General features: G+C 48.7%; 1 pseudogene across 1 annotated transcript; it reads left to right on the forward strand.

Moving 5' to 3' along the window:
- Nucleotides 1–492: 492 nt before the first annotated feature.
- LOC307095034 (small ribosomal subunit protein uS3-like) lies at nt 493–907 on the forward strand (annotated as a pseudogene). Its single transcript has one exon. The product of its transcript is annotated as a small ribosomal subunit protein uS3-like (transcript).
- Nucleotides 908–10,274: the final 9,367 nt, after the last annotated feature.

Consider the following 10,274-nt stretch of genomic DNA (forward strand, 5'->3'; position numbering starts at 1 on the left):
TCAGGGCCTCCTTGAGGTGCCATTGCAGGACCCGCAGCTCCAGGCCCGCTCCAATGCCCGGCCCCGGGAAGTGGCTTGGGCTGTGAGGCATCCCCACCAGCTGCAGATGGCTGGTGGGCGGAGTGCAGGGGCCCGAGCCAGTTGGTTGCTGATGGCATCTTCGAAGCTGAACTGAACGAGAGTTTCTCCCTCGGGAGCTGGCTGAAGATGGCTACTCTGGAGTTGAGGTCTGAGTTATACCAAACAGGACAGAAATTCTTATTTTGGCCACCGGGACGCAGACTGTTCTTGGTGAGAAGGGCCCACGGATCTGGGAATTGACTGCTGTGGCTCAGAAGAGGTTTGGCTTCCCTGAGGGTTAGCGTAGAGCTTTACGCTGAAACGGTGGCCCCGAGGGGTCTGTGTGCCATTGCCCAGGCAGCGTCTCTGCGTTACAAACTCCTCGGAGGCGTGGCTGTGCGGAGGGCCTGCTGGGGTGTGCTGCGGCTCACCATGGGGAGTGGGGCCGAAGGCTGCGAGGTGGCGGTGTCTGGGAAACTCCGAGGACAGAGGGCTGCGTCCATGAAGGTTGGCGATGGTCTGATGATCCGCAGCGGGGGACCCTGTTCACTACGACGTGGACACTGCCGTGCGCCATGAGCTGCCCGGGCAAGGTGTGCGGGGCATCAAAGGGAACATCATGCTTCCTTGGGACCCAGGTGGTAAGATAGGCCCTAAGAAGGCCCTGCCTGACCATGTGAGCATCGTGGAACCCAAAGACGAGATACTGCTCACCTCCCCCCCCCCCCCCCCCATCTCGGGACAGAAGGGCAGAAAGCCAGAGCCGCCTGCCGTGCCCCAGCCAGTACCCCCAGCATCACAGGGTCTCCTTGGCAGCTGGACCTGGAGTCTGGATGTTGCTCTATAAAGACTTTTAATAAAATCTTTTTAAAAGATGAAAAAAAACAACAAAAGCCCTAATCGGTTTGGCTCAGTGGATAAAGCATCTGCCTGCAGACTAAAAGGTCCCAGGTTCGATTCTGGTCAAGGGTATGTACCTTGGTTGCGGGCACATCCCCAGTTGGAGGTGTGCAAGAGGCAGCTGATGCCCTGGCTGGTTTGGCTCAATGGATAGAGCGTCGGCCTGCGGACTGAAGGGTCCCAGGTTTGATTCTGGTCAAGGGCATGCAACTTGGTTGCAGGCACATCCCCAGTGGGGGGGGTGTGCAGGAGGCAGCTGATGGATGTTTCTCTCTCATCGATGTTTCTAACTCTCTATTCCTCTCCCTTCCTCTATGAAATCAATAAAGATATATTTAAAAAAAATAAGGGAAGAAGAAAAAAAAAGAGGCAGCTGATTGATGTTCCTCTCTCATCTATGTTTCTAACTCTCTATCCCTCTCCCTTCCTCTCTGTAAAAAATCAATAAAATATATTTTAATAAAAAGATGAAAAAAATAAAGAAGAGGATAAGCATCCCAGTGACAAAGACCATGATGTACAGCGATGTAGTCAGTATCGTTCCTCCCACGCCCTCTGTCCAAGCTGATAAGGAAGCAGCAGAGTTGGAAGATGAAATCCTCTGTGGACGTCAGGCTCAACGATGTCTCTTTTGCTGACAACGCACAAGCAGGCCTTCCATCGTTCAGAGATGGGCTACTAATAAAGTTCATCTGCTTTGGCAACAGCTGTCTTCCCGGTGTGTTTTCACAGCCGAACAGGAGGAGCCCTTACAAATATTCTTACTGAATAGAAGATACTCACCTTTTCAATGACAGGAAGACTTAGGAACCAGTGTTCAAAAAGTTCGACAACTAGACCCACGGTTAGAATTTCCTGAAATGTCATGTGTGCTTACTCCATTTTCTCATGTTTCGGGTCAGAATTGTGTTGTTTCTGCCCATGGACTGGTCTGAGACGTAGAGCAGAAGGTGATCTTTTTATGTGTATTTTTAAGTCAGGTATAAACTAATATCACATGTACCAAAAATGAGTGAATTATATTTCTGAGTGAATGAAGAGGTAATAATTTAGACTGGCCGTATAAGGGTAATGGTTAGACTGGCACTCTTCGGTTTCTTAGAATGTTGTTGATATTAGCTTTGTTCCCCCCTTTCTTTTCTTTTTTTTCTTCTCTTTACTTTCCCTTTTCTTTTTTCTTCTTCTTGTAACGCTCCTGGCTTCATACACTCAGAGCAGATATACACTGAGTGGCCAGATTATTATGATCTCTGAACGCATAATAATCTGGCCACTCAGCATATATATATATTAGAGGCCCAGTGCATGATTTCATGCATGGGTGGGGTCCGGCCAGTCTAGTCATAGGGAGGGGACATGGGCGGTTGGCCAGCCTGCCTGCTGGTCGAACTCCTGGTCAAGGGGACAATTTGCATATTAGCCTTTTATTATATAGGATATACACTGAGTGGCCAGGTTATTATGCGTTCAGAGATCATAATAATCTGGCCACTCAGTGTATATAACTTACTTTCCCAGTGTGATTCTGGAATGACTTCTAATGAGAATCATTGTTTCCCTGGGTATATATTATTGGAGACTGAGGGGGGCAGGAAGCTAATCAATGATAGTCATTTACATGTTGTCTCTCAGCCACGCCACCCTGCCATCTGTGATACTGATGAAAGACTCTGAAATCACATTCCTGCTTTGCCTATTGCCCCTGTCAGCCTCTGTTATAGGCTCTGCCAATAGGGGGTGGTAGAGAGCCCGCATGGCTGGAGGAGGAAGGAGGGACTTCACCTTGCCTGTTTGCTTCAGGTCCCTGTCTCTGTTGCTCCCACAATGTGGTGGGAATCTCTGTGTTTTTTTTGCCTTCAGGGACTTTATCATGTTGTAAAGATACTCTCCTGTGTCTGCCTTTAGGGACTTGATCTATTTAACATTTACATTTAGGTATACGATCTACTTGGAATTAATTATTGTGCATGATGTAAGATAGGGGTCAAGGTTTCTTTTTTTCCCCCCTAAAAAATATGCACCTTTTCCTTGTCCAAATGAGTTGTATTTGCACCATCATAAAAAGTCAATTGGCCATGTATTTGCACAACATTTGGTTTTATGTTTGCTTTAAGTAGTTTGGCATGGCTTCGTATTTCTTTGAACTAAACGGTCCTGGTTCATTCAGCATCTCCTTTTTATTTGGCGTTCTACCCAGTGTTCCCAGACATAGCCAGTGAACATCCCAGACTCTGCAGTAAGTTTAAATTTCAGACACATACGAAATAATATTGCTTAGTTTCCAGTTGGTAAATAGCTGGTACATGAGTCTAAGAGTAAATACATTCTGTACACTAGTGGGTTGTTACCTGTTCCCCAAACCCCTCAGTGATGCCATAAAGAATGGTGGCTCAGTTGGTTAGAGCATCATCCCGATACACCAAGGTTGTGGGTTCAATCCCTGGTCAGGGTAGATATAAGAATCAGCCAATGAGTGTGTAGATGGGTAGTTCAACAAATCGATGCCTCTCTCTCTCTCTCTTTCTCTCTCTCTCTCTCTCTCTCTCTCTCTCTCTCTCTCTCTCTCTCTCTCATAAAAATAAAATTCTTTTAAGCAATAAGAATTTAAACCACCCAAACAAATCATTCATTCCCTTTTGCTAACTCCCTTTTTATATAGCAAATTCCTACAAGATTATATTTGCCAAAATTTAGACCCTAAAAATGTGTTTCTGTAGGCAATGAAGGTACATATTTGAGTTAGGAAGCAAAATAACAATAATACTCTTTTAGCAAAAAAATCAATTGGCATAGTGAGCAATACCCTTAGGAACGAGGGCAAGACTTGATTTGGTCAGAAATAAAGATTAACACAAGTTTGCTTTTTGGGGGAAGTCCAATACAATGTTAAATTTACCCTTTGAACATTTCTCTTGGGATGCAACAGAGGGCTTTGGAGTAAGAGTTTTTAGTTTTAAATATATTTGTACTAGAGGCCTGGTGCACGAAATTCGTGCACTCAGAGGGTGGGGGTCCCTCAGCTTGGACTGCACCCTCTCGCAGTCCGGGAGCCCTCAGGGGATGTCCCAGAGGTGGGAGAGGCTCCCACCACCACTGCTGTGCTAGCCAGCCATGAGCCCAGCTTCTGGCTGAGTGATGCTCCCCCTGTGGGAGCACACCGACCACCAGAGGACAGCTCCTGCATTGAGCATCTGCCCCCTGGTGGTCAGTGCATGTCATAGCGACCTGTCGTTCTGCTGTTCAGTCAATTTGCATATTAGCCTTTTATTATATAGGATTGATTTCAGAGAGGAAGGGAGAGGGAGAGAGAGATAGAAAAACATCAATGATGAGAGAGAATCCTCAATTGGCTGCCTCCTGCATGCCCCACACCAGGGATGGAGCCCGCAACCTGGGCATGTGCCCTGACCGGGAATCGAACCCTGCCCTCCTGGTTCTTAGGTCAACGCTCAACCACTGGGCCATGCCAGGTGGGCAAGAGTTGTTAATTTTAACAGCAAGCATCCTGCTTCCTAGCTTGGCTAAGTTCAGCGTTCTGGACGTTGACAACGCCACAAATTCACTATTTCCAACTTCGCTGTAGGATCCAGGCAGAGGGAGGGAAGCTCCCCCCGGAGGCGTCTCTAAATGTAATTTCTACTTTTTTTTTAAAAAAAACCGGAGGACTCACGTGTGGTGTATTGTCTCATCTAATAAATGTTTCAAAAAAAAAAAAGCCGTGCAGACCGAGTCTTGGAAGAAAAGCCCCTGACAGTTGACATCCCTTACTTCCAGACGCTCTCCCTTACAGCGCCGCGTTCAAAAATAAACAACTCCCCATCGGCCCATCTTCTGGAAAGTCCCAGTCTATAGAAAAATATATACACTACTCTGACTTTTAAATGTCGCCCGGCTTTGGAAATCTATATGACATCCTCTTTTGCAAAAAAAAAAAAGAAAAAAAATCAATCTTGAGTTATGATTTGATTAGCAGAAGAATTGCCGTCACATTTGTTTCTACATTTGCCTACCTCATGTCCTTTTCCCTCATAGGCTGGTGGAGGCAGAGCTTCCTTAAAAACTCCCCGAGAAAGCCGATGACATTAAAATGTCCTTTGATGCTCTTTCAGGAGGCAGTGAATATTAACAGTTATGGTGACCCCGCTCCCTAATGTGTCTCCGCAGGATCAATAGCAGTTAAGTGCCACTGTTTTACAATTAAAGAGGGGATCGTTTTAAATGGAGACGCTCACAGCTCATTTTCTTCTTGGCGCTGAATGGCGTAATTCATTTTTGAAAAACCTCATTGGGAGAACATAGGCACCTTTTTCCTTTCTTTTTTTTTTTTTTTTTTTTTTGGTGGCACCCTAGCAAGGGGCAACTCTTAGCCCCTTTTGCGGCTTCTGAGATGATCCATGATCCATAGCATCATATCTTCCTGTGGGCGCGTGGCTACAGTGTTTGGACAGGTTCAAGCCTCGGACGGATGCGAGGGCACAGGCCTCTCGTGGCCACGTGCAAGTCCCAGCGTGGAGGCCAGAGCCTCCCCGCACAGTGACAGCCAGCAGCTATGGTTGTCAGCTTGCACCTATGGTCCGAACACGTGGCCCCACGTGCCTGAGCGATAGAGGCTGCAAGGAAACAAAGCTTGATCCGGTGTGTGTAATTGAGTAGGATCGAAACCCACGAGAATGTTGTAAATCAGGGGTCCTCAAACGTTTTAAACAGGGGCCCAGTTCCCTGTCCCTCAGACCATTGGAGGGCCGGACTATAGTTTAAAAAAAAAACTATGAACAAATTCCTATGCACACGGCACATAACTTATTTTGAAGTGAAAAAACAAAACGGCAAAAACACCCGCATGTGGCCCGCGGGCCGTAGTTGGAGGACGCCTGTTGTAAATGAAAGATGAGACAGAAGGCCGAAAACCAGGACTACAGGCTTTATTAGCGGAGAGGGACCCTGCCGGGCTGCCTCCCAAAGGAAGAGAGCGCATGTGCAGGGGTGAAGGCGCCTTTTGAGGGGAGGAATGGGAAGGGATGGGGCTTAGGGTACTTGGCACGCGCTGATTGGTGGTTTCATATAAGGCACGTGGTTAAGCACTTACGTACTTAGGAACTGGGGGCTTAGGGTATTTGGCAGGTGCGGATGGGTGGTTCAATGTACAGTCCATATAAGGTGCCTGGTTAGGGGCGCAGGAACGTCCAGGCCGCAGGTGCAGTTTACGTCCTACTCCGTCCATCAGTTGGGGGAAGGGAGGATCTAGCAGTAAACATCTTGACCACGCCCTAACTTTGCCTCGTGGCATCGGCTATAAAATAAAGACACGGCTTGTCGTCCGTGGTGCTGCTGGGTCCCCACCAGGGAAGCAGCGTCCCACCGAGACCCAGCTTTCCTTCTCTTGTCTATCTTTTCTCAATCCTTCACTGCCCCCACTCGGGGTCACTGAACCTGGCTGAGCGGGCGCGGCACATAAGGCGCCCCGGGGCTGAGTATGCCTGGGCCTTGCCGGCTGGATCCCCACATCTTCCTTAAGCTGCCAGCCGGGGCTTCCATACACTTTGCACCAAAACAGGCCTGGGCAACCATTGCAATTCTCTGTACAAAGGATCCCACAGCCCCGCGTTCCTGGGGACTTGCTTCCTGAAATCGGTGGTTTTCAGCCGATCGCGCCTTTCACGCTCACATTGGTTTGTTTCTTTGCTTCCCCTGACTTTGGCTTGCCTGCCCTGGGCCCCATTAGGAAGCCGGGCACGGGACAGGTGGCCGGAGCAGCGCGTACATATCTCCAGCGCCTAATTGGCGAGCATCAGGCGGGAGATGTCATTCTGATCCTACCTCGTTGACTTCGCGGAGGGCCTCGGCTCTGCTCTCTCCCCGCAGCGATGGCTTTCCGGCTTCCCAATTACAACGGTAACAGACGCATCGAGTTACGTATACAGCGTGTCCCCCGGGGGAAGCACTCAATATAGATCCACTTTGGGGTGAGGCTCATGTCTGCGTACAGAATTTACATGATCTCCAGGCAAAGGAGAGAGAGTGTCTGTCATTTGTAGTTGCTGCTTGAAGCTCAGAAGACTCTATTAATGCATTTAGCACGTTGGGTGGGGTGGGGTCTTGTTTTACTTTTTATTTTATTATTTTTTAATATATATATTTTTTATTGATTTCAGAGAGGAAGGGAGAGGGAGACAGAGCGCTAGAAACATCAATGATGAGAGAGAATCATGGATCGGCTCCCTCCTGCACACCCCTTATTGGGGTTCAAGCCCGCAACTCAGGCATATGCCCTTGACCGGAATTGAACCCGGGACCCTTCCGTCCCCGGGCTGATGCTATACCCACTGAGCCAAACCAGTTAGGCAGGGGGTCTTGTTTTAATGTCTAATTCAGTGATGGCGAACCTATGACACGCATGTCAGCACTGACACGTGTAGCCATTTCTGATGACACGCGGCCGCTGAGGCGGCTTCATGCCGAGGATGAAACATTTGCTGCTCCTGAGGATGAAACATTTGCGAAATAATGTTTTTTCCTCAAAGTGACACACTACCCGAGTTATGCTCGGTTTTTTGGCGAAGTTTGACACACCAAGCTCAAAAGGTTGCCCATCACTGGTCTAGTTAATAAGCAGAAGAGAGCCACTGGTTTCCTCCTCAATCCTGAAAATACGTCTCCTACATCTTTTCGCTGGTTTTCGTCCTGCCTTGCTGGATGGACAGGCTCGATTATAATTTACAGATGAAGGCACGGGACCCCAGAGAGCTCACGTCCCTTGCTTGGTCACTCAGCTTATGTGTTATTGCAAATGCACTGCAGGCTTAAGACGGCCTCACTCCCAAACCCTCACCCTTAACCGCAGCGCCCATCGCATCCATGGCAACCGCTCCAGGGTTCACAATGCATCTTAGACTTAAATCCAGAAACACACTCGCCAGAACTTGTAAGAAAACATTCCCAGGATTCGAGTGATTAAAAAAAACAAAACAGGACTAGCCAAGATCCACGGCATGCAAAATTCTCAAGTTCGACCTGTTAGGAAATTATTCAGACCTTGGTTAGTTTATCACAGTACTAGAGGCCTGGTGCACAAAATTCGTGCAAGGGGCTCAAGCCCTTGCAGCCCCGGCTTTGTCCGGAAGGTCGTCCGGACGGCCGTTCTGCTGTTCGGTCTAATGAGCATGTGAGCTCTTTATTGTATAGGATGTCTGTCACCGACCATCAGCCGCTCACTGAAGATTCCATGAAAACGATGGCATGGGTCATTTTCTCTAAATATAAATTTTTGGCTGCATGCTCATGTTTCCGTAAGGCAGCAGAATAAACAGGGGCACGTGCATCTTCCGTTAGGGTTTGCAATCAATACGATATTAGGGCCAGTGTTCGCTGACAATATAATAATTAATTTTTACAAGGAAGTCTGTCTTTATTTCTGATGCCTGCATGCAAAAATAATAGCAAAGGGGGAGGCACATTTATGAATATTACCATCTTTTATGAAGCACTGGCTCTGATCTTTAAAAACTCTCCTGTATACGAAACTCTTGTGTTTTGCTTTATTGATACTCTTTTTTTTTGTTCTCTTTCCCAACCTCCCTCTATCTCTTCCTGCTTTTCTTTCGTCGCTTTTTATTCTTTTTTTTTTAAAAAATGTACTAAAACCCAATACCCTCCTTGCATTCAATTTTCCTCTTTAACCAGAGGTCTCTGTATTAAGTGGCAGAAATGACTCTGGTCTCAGCCCAGCCAGGGTTCATCAAGGCGGGTCACGTGTGTGTACATTCACTTTACATGAAACCCGAGTCCAAGGGGGATGGTGTCACCCAACTGGTCCATCCTGTAACCCAAGCCCTGAGTCAGAGGACCCGGCCGGGCGCCCGCAAAGCACATGGGCAGCTCGGTTCCAGGGAGGCGCAGGTCCCACACGCCAGGGAACAGCACAATTAGCCGCCGACAGCAGGTGCTGCGTGCGTCCCGCCATGTTACACTCCTCACATTTCATGTAATGTTCTCCCTTTTCAATTAGCCAGGCTGGCTGCCCGCACGCCCCCACTCTGTCTGCGTGGTTACGGGGAACGGGGGAGCCTGAGGCACTGGTAACCGCGACTCGGCTGAGCGCTGCATCCATGCGCCCAGGGGTGACAATGTGGCTTAAAACCTCCCATGAGGCATCATTTATTCCAGATGCAGTGGATGAAGCCAGTCGGTGCTGTGACTTCCCTTTTTGTTTATGTTTAAAGAAGAGATGAGGAAACGCTGCTATAAATAGCTCCAGCACCTCCCACTGTGTGTGTCCCTTTACTCCTGTAGGCCTGGGCCTGGGAGGACCAGGGAGGGGTGAGCCTGAGCTTTCCCCACCCTGTACCCCTTTAAAGTAGCTGCAGGTGGCCTGGCTGCTCTGTGCATTCAGATCGCCGCTCCTCCTCATCTCTGCAATAAACAGTATCTCTCCATGTCTTCCCTGTGGCAATTACTCTTTTATCTATATACTAGAAGCCCGTTGCATGAAGATTCGTGCAAGAATAGGCCTTCCTTTCCCTGGCTTCGCTCCCTGCCGCCCGGGAGCCTGCAAGTCCTCACTCCTGGCCGGAGCGCTGCTCCTGTAACTCCCTCTGCCCCCCTGCCCTCCCCCTCAGGGCAGGCATCCTGTCCCGCCCGGCCGCTCCATGCCTGCATATGCAAATTAACCCACCATCTTTGTTGGGTTAATTTGCATACTCACTCCTGATTGGCTGATGGGCACCATGGATTTATGGTCAATTTGCATATTCCTCTTTTATTAGTGTAGATATAAAAGGCTAAGTGTCCGTCCATCCAACCGGTAGCTATGATGCGCACTGACCAATAGGGGGCAGACGCTCAATGCAGGAGCTGCCATGATGCACACTGGCCATTTAAAAATAAACGGCATCACGGCCCTGGCAAAGTGGCTGACAGACCAACACTTGGCTTCCCCCAAGTGGGACACAGGCCCCACCACCACCCCGGTGACACCCCACAAAATCGCAGCCAATGCTGCCAAGACCCCATGGCGCAAAATGCAGTCCACAGCCCAGCCCAGCCCAGCCTAGCCCGGACACAGTCGCTGTGGGCACCGGGTAATGACGTCATGTAGCAACGCTTGGCTTCCTCTCCCTCGCGACTAGCCTCCTTGCAGTTTCTTCAGCCCAGGAATCCGACTTGCTTTATAGCCAGGTGCAAACATTTTACACTTTAACCAAATGTTTGTGAAGTGTTTTGACGTGTCTCATCTCATTTGATCCTCACAGAAGTCCTGGAGTAGGTAGATAGGAGACTTATTTTCTTTTCATTAGCTGGAAAACGGAGATTTAGAA

Source organism: Cnephaeus nilssonii, assembly GCF_951640355.1.
Source record: "Cnephaeus nilssonii genome assembly, chromosome: 24".
NCBI classification, from domain to species: Eukaryota; Metazoa; Chordata; class Mammalia; order Chiroptera; family Vespertilionidae; genus Cnephaeus; species Cnephaeus nilssonii.